At 38.6% G+C, this 12,391-nt stretch overlaps 1 protein-coding gene across 1 annotated transcript in view; it reads left to right on the top strand.

Moving 5' to 3' along the window:
* The first annotated feature begins 11,822 nt into the window (after positions 1–11,822).
* Positions 11,823–12,391, top strand: part of sgip1a (SH3GL interacting endocytic adaptor 1a) — a 57,051-nt gene continuing 56,482 nt past the window's right edge. Inside the window, exon 1 of the mRNA XM_072389122.1 lies at positions 11,823–11,975. The gene's annotated coding sequence lies outside the window, so the exon portion shown is untranslated. The remainder of the gene's footprint in view (positions 11,976–12,391) is intronic.

Here is a 12,391-nt window from a genome sequence, read left to right as displayed (position 1 = left end):
GAAAACATTTACTAGCTTGCGTTTCAATTTTAAATGTTGCTGCTGTCTTAAAATAATGCGAACTCGTATATTAGGCTGCTTAATCATAACAGCTACAGGAATAAGCTAGATGGATCTACTAATATAGCATAATGTGTTGCAGATGGTAGAACCCTGATTACTTGACAAAAAGGCACAACCCCGGCATTGTGATTAACACTACAGTTCTGTATTGCAGTAAAGCTTTCTGCAGCCACAAAAGCATCCCAGTAAGTGCATAAAAATTTAATAGATGATAGGACGAATAAGGTATAACAATGACTTTATTTGGCAAGGTAGTAGACTGCAAGAGTAAGTGGAGGCATTTAGCTCGAGTTAACATTAGTGAACTTGGTTTGATGTAAAACACAGTATCTGAAGTCAAAATTAAAAGCCAATAGAAATACACAGAGATTGCTATATTTATTTTAGAGCTGCTACAAAGAGGAGTGAAGACATGGGAAGCTGTAAAAATGTAAATAGAAAGTGGTCCTGTTCTATGTGGCCATTTACTGTAAAAGATTCACTTACAGCCACAGGGCTGGCCTGTGTATTTTAAGAGTCAAGTTATTGTTCTCATAACTATTGAGACTCTGTTTAGAACATCATCCTTCCTGAAAACAAATCATATCTATCATTTCTGATTGCAGGAATCTTATTTTTCAATTTTCCAAATCTCAGTTGCACCCAAGACTGCTGTCACTTGATCTTAACAACTTTAACTTTAACTTGTGAGTTATGTCACAAGTTAAAGTTGTGAGTTTACATTGAGACCAGTGTCGGCTGTATTTTATTGCTCTTTTTATTGTTGACAAATTGTCAAGTCAGAGTCAGTTTGGTGCTATGGTTACATGTTGAAGTACTTCAATACTAATATTTGCATTTTATTCCTACAGATTAAGTAGGCTCTGTTGGTTGTTTGCACTTAGCCAGTGGTAGTTGTTTATGTTTTTTAGGAGCCAAAATCTAATTAATTGTAAACTCATGAACTTTAGGAATGTGTTTACAGTAGCTTTCAAATCCATACAAATTTACACTGGGATTAAAACTTGTCGGATGACCAGTTGCTCTTGTAGATACGTTAAGCACGTTTTGTAGATATGTATTTACTGTGCAAATTGAAGAAATTAAGTACTCCTCTGGGTTTTGTGAAGTGAAGACTGCAAAAAACTGCTCTCAGATTGACCTGGTCTGGTCATTACGTTAGATACCAATAGTCTTGAAAACGGGGCACAATTAGACGGTACTTAGTACTCAATGTAAACGGTTAGCAGCTAGTTGTATAATATAGGGTTGGAGTCCAGATACAACAGGGGGGTATGAGTGGTCCTGCTATGTGAGTAATTATGTTCTTTCAGCAATGTACTGATGTCGATTCATTCAAGTCGATTAGCCGAGCTCCCTTTTCTTTGTGAGATTTGGCTCAACTGAAAGATATTTATCATTTGTTTGGACATTGATAATTTCATGATTAATTAGTGGTGCTTATTTCTTGAAAGGACTGAATCAAACTATTAGGAGCTAGACGCCATCAGCAGATGGTATTTCTGTCCAGTCAATGTGCAAACAATTTGGGCATGCAGTCTTTCATTTTGTCATTTCAACCAAACAGGTGTTGCTTCATGTGATGGCTCACATGGAGGTACACTTGAGTTATGGCCCTCCAGTCTAGCACTTCCACAGCCTGATTCATGCACCCTCATTTAGCACGTGTTTTCAGCCTGTGATGGCTCATAAACGGTAGGATTCTTAAGTGCATGTGATTTTTATCTCAAATATGAATGTTAACTCTCTTGGGGAAATTTGACAAAACTTTTTTGTTCAAACAAAATGTATTTGTATTTGACAGAAAAATGAAGACATGTGAATTATGTTTTGAAACAAATCTTGAGGGCAGTTTTTCGCTTCGGCTTCGAGTCTGAGGCTGTAATATATCCAAGAGACCAACTGCATGTGAGAATGTTTAAGTAGAGTTTAAATAGAGGTTAGTGGTATGTTAGAAGAGCTGTGGGATAGAGACAGGATGGCCAAGCTTGAACATGAAGAATGAGGTTTCAGTTTGGGGTGTAGTGTGCCTGGGAATTCAGCCTGGGAAAATTTCTGATCCCTGTTTCCTGTGTTGTTCAGCGAAAATCCCCAAAAGCAGCCCTATCATTCAATGGATTTTGGTTTCGCTCTGTAAAGACAATACTCAGCCCCTATATTTCACTTCAGTAAGGCGACAAAATAATTTTAAAAGATTGTGTGAGTTTTCCCGAGCCTTACAGTGCAGTGCCATGATGTAAATATTCCACATTTACAATATATATCATGTGTGATCAGTCTGAAGCCCATTCAGTTGTTATGTTAAACATTTTAAGACCTGGTGAAATTGTATAGTTGTATAACATATCAGTACTTAAGTAATAGTACTCTGTTTTTCCTAAATAAATGTTCAGCTAAATAACTTTGCAAAATTTAGTTATCTAATGAGTCACTTACAAATAGTCTTTGATTTTGATAGTCCCCAGTAGATTATGACTATCACTAGAAAAGAGATGTACTGTTAAAATAAATTGTAACAGTGCATGCGTTTGTGAGCAACTTTAGCGAGTCATTGAGTGTGATCATTTTTCTTCCAGATATTTGAATGTTTAAGCAAATAAGAATGTATCCCCTGCTGACGTGCATTAATACTGAAAGTGTTGTTACTGCTTCCGGAGAAGGGGTGAGTCATGTGTGCTTCCCTTGGCGTAGTTTTTCATGGGGAATTACTTGTGCTCTAGTGTAAATGAAGAAAGACTTTCCAGAGTGTCAGTCGTTCAGGCATATCTCTAGGAAGTTCATTTTAAAAGTTTAGTTTACTTTAAAATAGTAGCTTGCTGAGAAGAGGTAGGTGTTTTTGATGGAATTAGTCAGTGGAAGAATTAAAAGTACAGTATGCCTAGTATTTGTTTGTGAGCATCATCAGTTCTGGTCCTTTTAAGGCTGAAAATCCTCCGGAAGTGTTGCTGAGGGGGTTGGGTGAGCACTGTGTGCGTGGGTGAGCTGGGGCTTTCTGTGAGCATAGTATATGCCTCATTATTTGGCACTCAAGAGTTCCTGTCAAACATTATGTGCAATCATAGTGTACATGTTTATGTGCATATTATCTGATGTAGAAAGTTGTATATAGGGGCATTAACCTACATGTTCAAACACACTCCTGAGAGGATTTTCAGAAAACCTAAAGTTCCCCTGAGCATAAATCCGGAACTTATTGAAACTTATTTCAGACAGCAAACAATGGCCATGAACAGTCCACTGTCATGCCATTTAGACCAGCAACACTGCCACATTCACAGTTCTTTCCCACTGCCTTCAGCAACCACAGGATGGTGCAGCAAGTGATTGTATTGTTACTCATCTAAGTCGTCTGAATGTGTACACATAACACTTAAATGTAATGGTTCTCTGATGCTTGAATGGTTCCTCAGAATAGTCAGTTACAAGGACTGGATGGGAAGTGTGTGAATAAGCAGCTAATTTTGAAAGAAAATCTTTTAAAAAGACCTTCAGAAAGCCTGTGAGTACTATTGCTCCAGACCACTTTAAAATGTTACAAGAAAGTCTGAAGCAAAATATGAAGGAAATCGGGGAGGCTCAAGACTTTTGCAGATTACTTCAATTTACGGCCAAGTAAGCAGTATAACATGACCAATAACATGATCAATGTTCAGTTCAACCTCCAGCCTCCCTCAGATGTTTAAAGATTTTTATCGGTAATGAATATAGAAAACAATAGAAGTGGATTGCTAAAACAGGCTACCGAAATTGATAGGCCAATGATTTAAAAAAAATAAAATAAAATTATATACTGATTTAGATTTTTTGGGAATGAAGTGGTCCCAGTGGAGGTGTGTGTAGAAATCTCCTATAGCCGCAAGTAGCCACATAACAGTAGCTATGTGCTAACAGAGCTATAGCACACGTTCGTTCATTCATTCGTCTTAAAGTATTGGTGAAATAAAGACAGATATTGCCTTATTTAGAGGCTGCATCGTCCCTGCCCCATTAACTCCGTTATATGGATATAAGCTGATCGTGAGTTTTCTAAATAGCTTTTGAAGGATGCCGACTTTTGCCAAACTGTTCTCGGTGAGTAGATTAACGTATTTCATGCCAGAAATAAGGTCTAGGTTTAAAAATACCGGGGTTCCCCTTTAAGAGTGGGAGTAGAGGATCACCACCATCATCACTTGCCAGTTTTTAAGTGCACACTTTCTGCATCTTGTCCTTGAGTCCGCCTGATGTCATACTATCGTAAGTCAGTAGGCAGGTTCATTCTGCTCCATCTACTCCAAAGGGCCGTCAGATCCATTTTTTGCCTTTTTAATCTATACTCCTATTTTAAGATTCCTCGTGAGTTATGGGTCCTGTAAAATGCGTCATTGGGAGGCTTAGGCTGGCTCCTATCAGCATGTAACAGCGTCCACACACACACACACACACACACACGACCTATATTAGCAACATTTATGTGGGTGTCCAGCCAAGCTAGTGAGCCAATAAGGCTAAGTTAAGTTTTTTCTTTTTTACAACTGTAATTCAGCTATAGACTATGGTTTTTTCTTGGTTGTATTGTCTAAGACAGCTTTATGTGATTCAATTTTCTCACTTGAACTTCAGACGAAGAGATCATTTAACTCAATGTCTTCTTTATGAGGACAGACCACCAGTTAAACGTACCTAAACCATATCTAATTAATGTTCATTGAATAATAATTGTTTTCCTTTTGAATTGCTCAAATAAGCTATTTGTGAATACAGAACTTTTGTCTGTTCTATATCAGCTGCCTTTAAGATACTTTTTTGAAACTCCCTGCAGTGAGTTCATCCGGCTCCATTCTGTCATCCTAGCCAGCCTGTCCAAGCAAAGTACAGTGCTCTCGGGAGTGGCCTAATTTAAACCGCTCCACTGTTTATAGATATAGGCTGATTGTATAGCAAGTTTGGTCTGTGTTTATTTAGGCTTTGGCCCTGTGTGGAAATGGTAATTGGTGTGAGTAAGAGGGACATACTGGACTGGTGTTGACATTAGCGCAACCACAGAGCAGACCAGTGCAGTATCTCGAAGATGAGCTCATCTTTTCCATCCCCTGCTTGGAGGCTACAGGGGAGAACTGGGGTTTCACTGGGGGCATGTAAAAGAGGGCCGACTGGTAGGGGTTTTGGGTTGGATGATTGACCAAGCTTGACCTAACCGTTGTTTTTATACTAGAACTTCAGGAAAGGAAGGTCATGGGAAATCTAGAATTCAACTTTATAGTCTCCACTGGTTTTTCATTTAATCCCGAATCGTCCATTGTCACTGTTGAATAAGGGATAACACATACACGTATTTACAAGCCAATCAGCTGAACACTGTTTGATCCATGAGCCTAGCTCCTAAAAATGTCCAGTGTCTGCCGAAGAAAGAGCTACCTCCCATCTCTCCCAATAGGAACTTTAAATTTAAATTAAATAAAAAAACACCTTAGCTCATCAGATCAAACAAGACAGGGTTACATATGAGTTGGCAGTCAGCCTCCTCAGCATCATCAGGTAATCAGGAAGAGGATGCTAATTACACAGAAAGCCTTGCTGCTTGATGTGTAAGTGTGCGTGTGTGCGCCTCCCCTCCTAGACGGGGCTTCAAGTGGGGTAATGATAGAGAAGTATGTCTGTCTGGCCCTACTAACAGACAGAAAACATTGTGTGTGGCTGGATGGCACGTAGACAAACAATATGGCACCCTGCCATTGCCACGCCTTATCACCCTGCATGGCTTCCACTGCCACTGAATGGAATGTTGTTATGGTTTGACTGCACTCACTGCTGCCTAATCGGCGGTTTGTCTGTGTATATTTTAATGACTGCTGCCTAATCATCGTCCCTCATCAGGGCACTTTGGCTGTGGGGAGACAGAGCGGGGTGGAGGATTGCAGGGATGTTTCTTCAGCAGGGTTCAGGAAATTGCAAGAGGTCTGGGGACTTGCGATGTGACAGTTGCTACATGAGCTCAGGGAAATCCCAGTGCAGAGATGACATTTACTGACTGGCATCGTATCCGTTAAAGTCTTTCTCTGTGTTGACAATTAATTTACCTCAGGTGGAATCCAGGTACACTTGGTAGAAAGTGGCGGTGTCATATCCAGAGTGTGAACAGCACAGTAAATTAAATCTGTCAAAAAAATAAACATAAAAAAGAATGAAAGAAAAGCATGCATAAATCTTAATTATTGCTAACTTGGCCTGTGATCACATATCAGAATTGTGCCATATGCAGATGACTTTTAATTATTTTAAGGATTTAGCCATTAAACTCTCACCAGGTACAAATGTCCAACCTCATTTAAGCTCAAATGAATTTACTCAGACGATTTTATCCTGCCTCCAGAAAACCTTAGATTACAATTTACCAAAAGAGGAATTAATTTCAAACATTTTTAAAGGATAATTTCTGTATTTGCATTTCCTGAAAAGATCTTTATCATAGTATCTGCTATGTATTTTATTTTTACATTTGACTAACAGCTAATACTAATGCAAAAGGACAAGCACATCATGTGCAAGGTGGTTTTGTTTTATGTGGAAACTGAGGATGGAACTGGAACACATTTGATGAATGTTCATGAATTGAGGGACCTTAAATGTTATATCCTTACCTCATCCTCCACTCCCTATAGTTTGTCACTGCCCATATTAAGAGAGTGATGCTCTGCTAAATGTAACTTTCCTCGTGTAACTGTATTCACGCAGTGCAAGTGATGACCCATTTGCACTTGTCATGTGGGTTTTAGACCTGCAAATAGATGCAGAACTTTGTCTCTGAAAAAGAGTCAGACGAGAGCAACACTGCACTCTACAGGCAAAACACATGAGCAAAGGTGGCGACAAAGTAGGTCAGGGGAAGGGAGGTGGAGGATGGTTATTGGTGGATGGAGGTGAGCAGAGAGGGATACAAAGTAGATTGTGGGAGAGATGGACCAAGGGAGTAGGGTAGGGATCGAAAGAATTCGGTGTTTGTTTTGTGTCTTCTGTGTTTTAAATAAACGTGCTCAGCTTCTGCCATTTGGGAGAAAAATGAAATATTCTAGAAACGAGAGCATTCTTGTCCAAAGTCTATATCTGAATTGTAAGTGAAGAAACAGCTCTGCTCTCAGGAGAGTGTCTCACTGTGATAAGGACCCTGGAATGTACAGCACTGTGCTGGAATGTGACAATGATATGAAATGTCATCGCTGTCACTGCAGATATCGAGCTCATAGTATGATACTAAATTATTATCATCCATCTGTAATGCCACGCCATACTTTGAGGAGTTTGCTGGTTAGGTGTGAGTGTGAGCATACATGGCTGTTTGTCTTTAACTGGAATACCGATAACCAGAATGTTCTATCAGCAAGAATGTGGTTATGGATGTCCAAAACTGAGAACTGAGCACATATGACTTGCAAAAGTGTGTCATTTGTAACTGGAAAACTGAACCTACGTTTTGAATTTTTTGTGGTGGGAAAATTATTTCTTTACTTTAATTTTTACAAAGATAAAATAATAATCTTAGGGGAAGTAATCTTTTTTTAATATTATTATTACTTTACTTCTTGTTATTACTTCCAGTTTATTCATTTATTCTTTGTATTTGCTCAAAAAGCAACTTAGCTCTCATGTTTTGCTATTCTGCGAAATCTCTTTAAAGAAAATAAGGAATAATTTGAAAAGGTACGACTTCCTGGCTAGTTTCTCAAACATTATTCAAAAAAAGAAGAAACAGAAACATCTTTCTTTAGATTTTATTTTGTAGTTTAGAGACCAGAGGAATGAACCTCCAAAGAATATCAGTAGGAGCAGTTGATGTTGCACTCACTGGCTTTTGCTCTGAGCTGCTCGGGTTGGGAGATTCTTACCTACTGCAGTGGATAAAGTGCTTAAATACTCCTAAACTGGCAGCTAAACGTAGTAGCTGATACACGTACTGGAGTTTCAGCAACTGACAGAAGAACTGGAGCAGAGTCTTGTGGCCATACGAGTCGAAGTTCTGTTGCAGTCATGTTCATCATCAAATGGAAGAAGCATGATTCCAGTGTATAATTCTATTTTTTTTTCTTCTCAAACTGCTATTCTCTTTGTGTTGTGTGAAAAAAACAAAAGTGGATGAAGGTTTGAGTCATTTGATGGAGAATAAAGCACTGTGCTTAAGTGGACAGCAGATGGCACCAGTTGCATGTGTATTTTCTTTTGCCTTGTTGAATTAAAATGACCCATTTTGTGCCTGTTAACCAGTAACTGCCATGCTGCATTTGTGTAGTGTCATTATGAATGCGCATTTTTTTTCTGCACATCTTTCAGCTATGTTCAGGTGTATCAAGTGCTTTATAAAGAGAAGATGGCAAGCTTGAGGGTGAAAAAGACTTAATAAACTTGTTTTTTTCTGTTGTTGCAGCATTTAATTAAATGAACAGGGTTTTTGACATCAACTTATTTTTTTAATTAGTGCTGAAAAGTCTAAATAAGTTACAAATCACTGTGGTTGCCTTGATCTGTTCCTGTTTAGACTAAATTCCTTAACTTTATTGTGCTTATCTTACTCGTAAAATCATTTTCAGTTGTTTGTGAATGCAGCATCGGGTGCATATCATGCCATACATTAGTATAGTATATTAGGCCCTCCATAGTGTGTGTGTGTGTGTGTGTGTGTGTATATATATATATATATATATATATATATATATACACACATAACACTCTTTAGATCATGGCATCTTACATGTGATTCGTTCCAATTTTAAATCCAGAGGTGAAAGACTGTGGCTACAAAACTTCCATCAGATCTGCCGAGTCCCTGGATTGTTTCAAACATCTACAAAAAGCTAATTTCTACTAAATTATGTTTTTCATTAATTCCTCTGCATGTTCTTATTTGATCACTTAGTCATATGCTCTAAAACTCTGGTTTGATATCAAGTTAATTTGGACTTCTAGCTTTACTTTGCTTGGTTGCATGTTCACATGTGTGCTCGTACGCATGTACATTTGCATGTATGCAAAAAATGTAAATCATAAAAAAACTAAGGAAGATGTTCTTCTGCGAATACCACAGATTTTGTGCATGATTGCTAAAGCCATTCACAGCCCTGTACTGCATTATAAGAAGTGTTGACCTTCAGCGCCTAAAGTCTGGACTCTAAGCCAGGTGTCCCACATTACTATTCCCTACAGGCAGGTTGTGTATGCCTTTGCTGATGCACTTGCAGTTTTTCCTTTTTTTTTTTTTTTTGCCTCTACAGGCTGCAGCATACATCCATATCCTGTCAGCTAAGTCTTCTAGTTAGTTCTCAGTCCTTGATAACTGCTCATTCTCTCCCTTTTTTTTTTTTTTATTCTAGTGAATTGTTTTGTCCTCCATTTCTTCTTCTCCCTTCTCATTCCTACGTCTGATTGGGGTGCAGTGGGTCCAAGAAGAGAGCTGTAAATGGCTGAGGAGCTATGCACTGGTTGGTTCCGTATCGTTGCAGGTACAGTAGGAAAACACCTTTTGTTTTACAGCAGCACATTCTGTTCTAGTAAAGATTACTTGCATTTAGGCTCCGTATCGGGTGTATTTCATTCACTTTCTTCACCGACCTGACAGATATGTTACTGCCACAGTATGTGGATGTCTGTGTGTGCAATGTAAAGTGTGTTGTTACTTTTCAGCAAGGAAATAGAAACAATATGTTCAGACAAAAAATATATCTATTTATTTCATAGGTTGGAAATCTGAAAGGTAGAGTGATGAGTTCATTCAAATGTTCCCTGCCAATAAAGCACACTATTCATTTTTCTACTGCAGCATTAGCAATTGCTTCTCTATGCTTAATCTTTGCTTTTGTTAGATTACACTCCGTAACACTTCAACACATCTGACAATTAATTTACACGTCAATTTACCTTCATCTCAATGAAATCAACTGGATATTAGATGTCCTGGTTGCTTTAAAGTTGGAACAGTTATAGTACATAGATGTTCGCTATCACCTAAGTGACAAGAAAAATATTTTACACTTTTTATATATATTTCATATGTTTTAATCATCTGCTTTCAGCTCAGTGGTTAATGATAATGGCACACATGACATGCAGCACATAAAATACTGAGATGCACAAAAACTACAGCCATAACTTTTTGTTGGGATGCTTTATTGCAGTGTTTCAATCGCAGTAGAAGACAGATGAGTATAGAAGTGTTTTGGACTTTTGGTTTAATTTTGATATACTATTGGACTCATTATCTACTATACTACTTAATAATAATCGTGTACATTTGATTCTTGAAACAACCAGCCAGATTTTAAACAATTTCTCATGTTATTTTGAATGAACACTAGATGGCAGTGCAGGAGAAGATGTACTTTGTCTCACAGCAAAGTGAAGTGAGCAGAGGAAAGATTTGTGGAGGGATCAAGGAGAAAATGGGAGATGGGGAGAAAAAAATCATGGTAGATGTAGACACTGAAAAAAACTGAGGATGAAGTTGAAAAGCAGACAAAATGAGGGTAATGTTAGAGAGAGCTGGGGCAAGATTTCAGGGTGGATCTCCTCTTTGGGGCATCTGTTAATACAAAGCTGGGTAAGGAACGGCATAGATATGAAAGAAGGAAAGAGGCATGTTACAAAATGAGCAGTATGTTGGGAGCCTGAAAAGATAGCTCTTTGAAAACATGAAAAAGGGGAAAATCAGCAGAAGCATAATAAGAACAGTATAAATTATTTATGTGAGAGCAGGAAAGACATTTAGGGTGGAGGAGTCAGTTTCACATGGGCTTGAGCATGACTTGGGATGATCAAGGTGTACATGTTGCTTGTTAGAAAAACAGGTCATTTTAGTTTGGATATCTCATCATCTATGTGAGTCAACACTTTACACATTTGTTGTGTTAGTCGATTATTAACAGCATTATTTTAATGTTTTTTGCTGTCATTTTTATTTTTCATTGTTTATTTTTGTTATATTTTTTCAATGCTCCTTATTTCCCATTATTATTATTTTCTATATTTATACAGTTTATATTTACCCTTCTCATCACTTTCTTTTCAAATTGCACCTTCTGGAGATCATACTAAATAACATTTTGTTCAACTACATACTGTGTATGTGGCTTAATTGACAATTTGAGTTGAGTTGTGTATTTCTTTACAGTTATGATCACGTTTGGCTGACCCTAAACTAGTGTACATACTCTCATAACTCTTCCTATTCAAAAATACTGCAACTTTTCAGTAAAGAAAGCTTATTTTAGATTAGTGTGTGTTTGTTTTGTATGACATACAGTACATGCTTGAAATATTACTCTGATTGAACTTATCACTAACACTACGGCCACTGCTACAAAATGGATCATACCAGCAGTACTTGCACTAAAAGAAGTGTCCAGATAGTTCTTTTTCACATATTCTTTGGTTTTTTTAACTGAACTGAAAAATACCTGTGCTCTCAAAGAAAATGAATCTGCATAAACACAAGCACACATCTCTTTCCGGAGGCTGGTCTGTTGTCAGCCCCTCCTGCTTGTTGGTTGCAGCTGTAGCCTGCGTTGCCTTGACGTCACGCTGATCGATCCGCGTCCCAGTGCAGTGGGTAAGCACAGAGACAGAAAAAAGGCTGCTGAGGGAAACAGACTGTCAGAGAGAGGGTGAGGTGGGAGGGAACCGGGGGGAGGGAGAAAAAGAGAGGGCAGTGTGAAACCACACAGATATTCCATGGAGGGCGGGACACAGAGACAGGCACACACACAAGCAGCTACTACAGAAACAGTCACCGTACAGGATACTGCAGACTGATATTTTACACAGTGTTTGGTACATGTGTTTTCAGCATAGCATGTCATTTGACACACATTTGCACATTATTGTCTCTGTAACCACATGATTCATTTCATTCCGCACTTGGCAGACTCGGCTCACTGCATTGACATAAGGTAGGGTGAAGGGAGGGGTGTGTGTGTGTGTGTGTGTTTACCACATCTTCTGTGTTATTCTCTACATATCTGTTGGCTTTTTTCACTGCCTCTCTTTGCATGTGTAAACATGAATATATATTTAGTGTATTCTAACAGTTACTTAGACAAACAAGAGAGGACTAATGTAGCGTCCTTTTGGACATAGTGTCAGGAGATTCAAGCTGTAAGCCATGTGACTCCGCAAAGAGCTGCAGGGATTGGCTGAGGTCATCTGTGACCTCAGCATACTGCCTCCATCTCTCCTCAACACTGCCACCCCCCTGCAAACACACGCATACATACACACACACACGCGCTCACAAAATCCTCCCTCCCTCCCTCTCAGTCTCTCCGCCTCCCTCCCTACTCTGCCTCTTTTTTTTTTCTCCCTTCAG

Source organism: Leuresthes tenuis, unplaced genomic scaffold (genome assembly GCF_036924035.1).
Source record: "Leuresthes tenuis unplaced genomic scaffold, fLeuTen1.0.hap1 SCAF_7, whole genome shotgun sequence".
NCBI classification, from domain to species: Eukaryota; Metazoa; Chordata; class Actinopteri; order Atheriniformes; family Atherinopsidae; genus Leuresthes; species Leuresthes tenuis.
The sequence above is the reverse complement of the archived record's forward strand: the minus strand, read 5'-3'. Positions and strand labels throughout refer to the sequence as shown.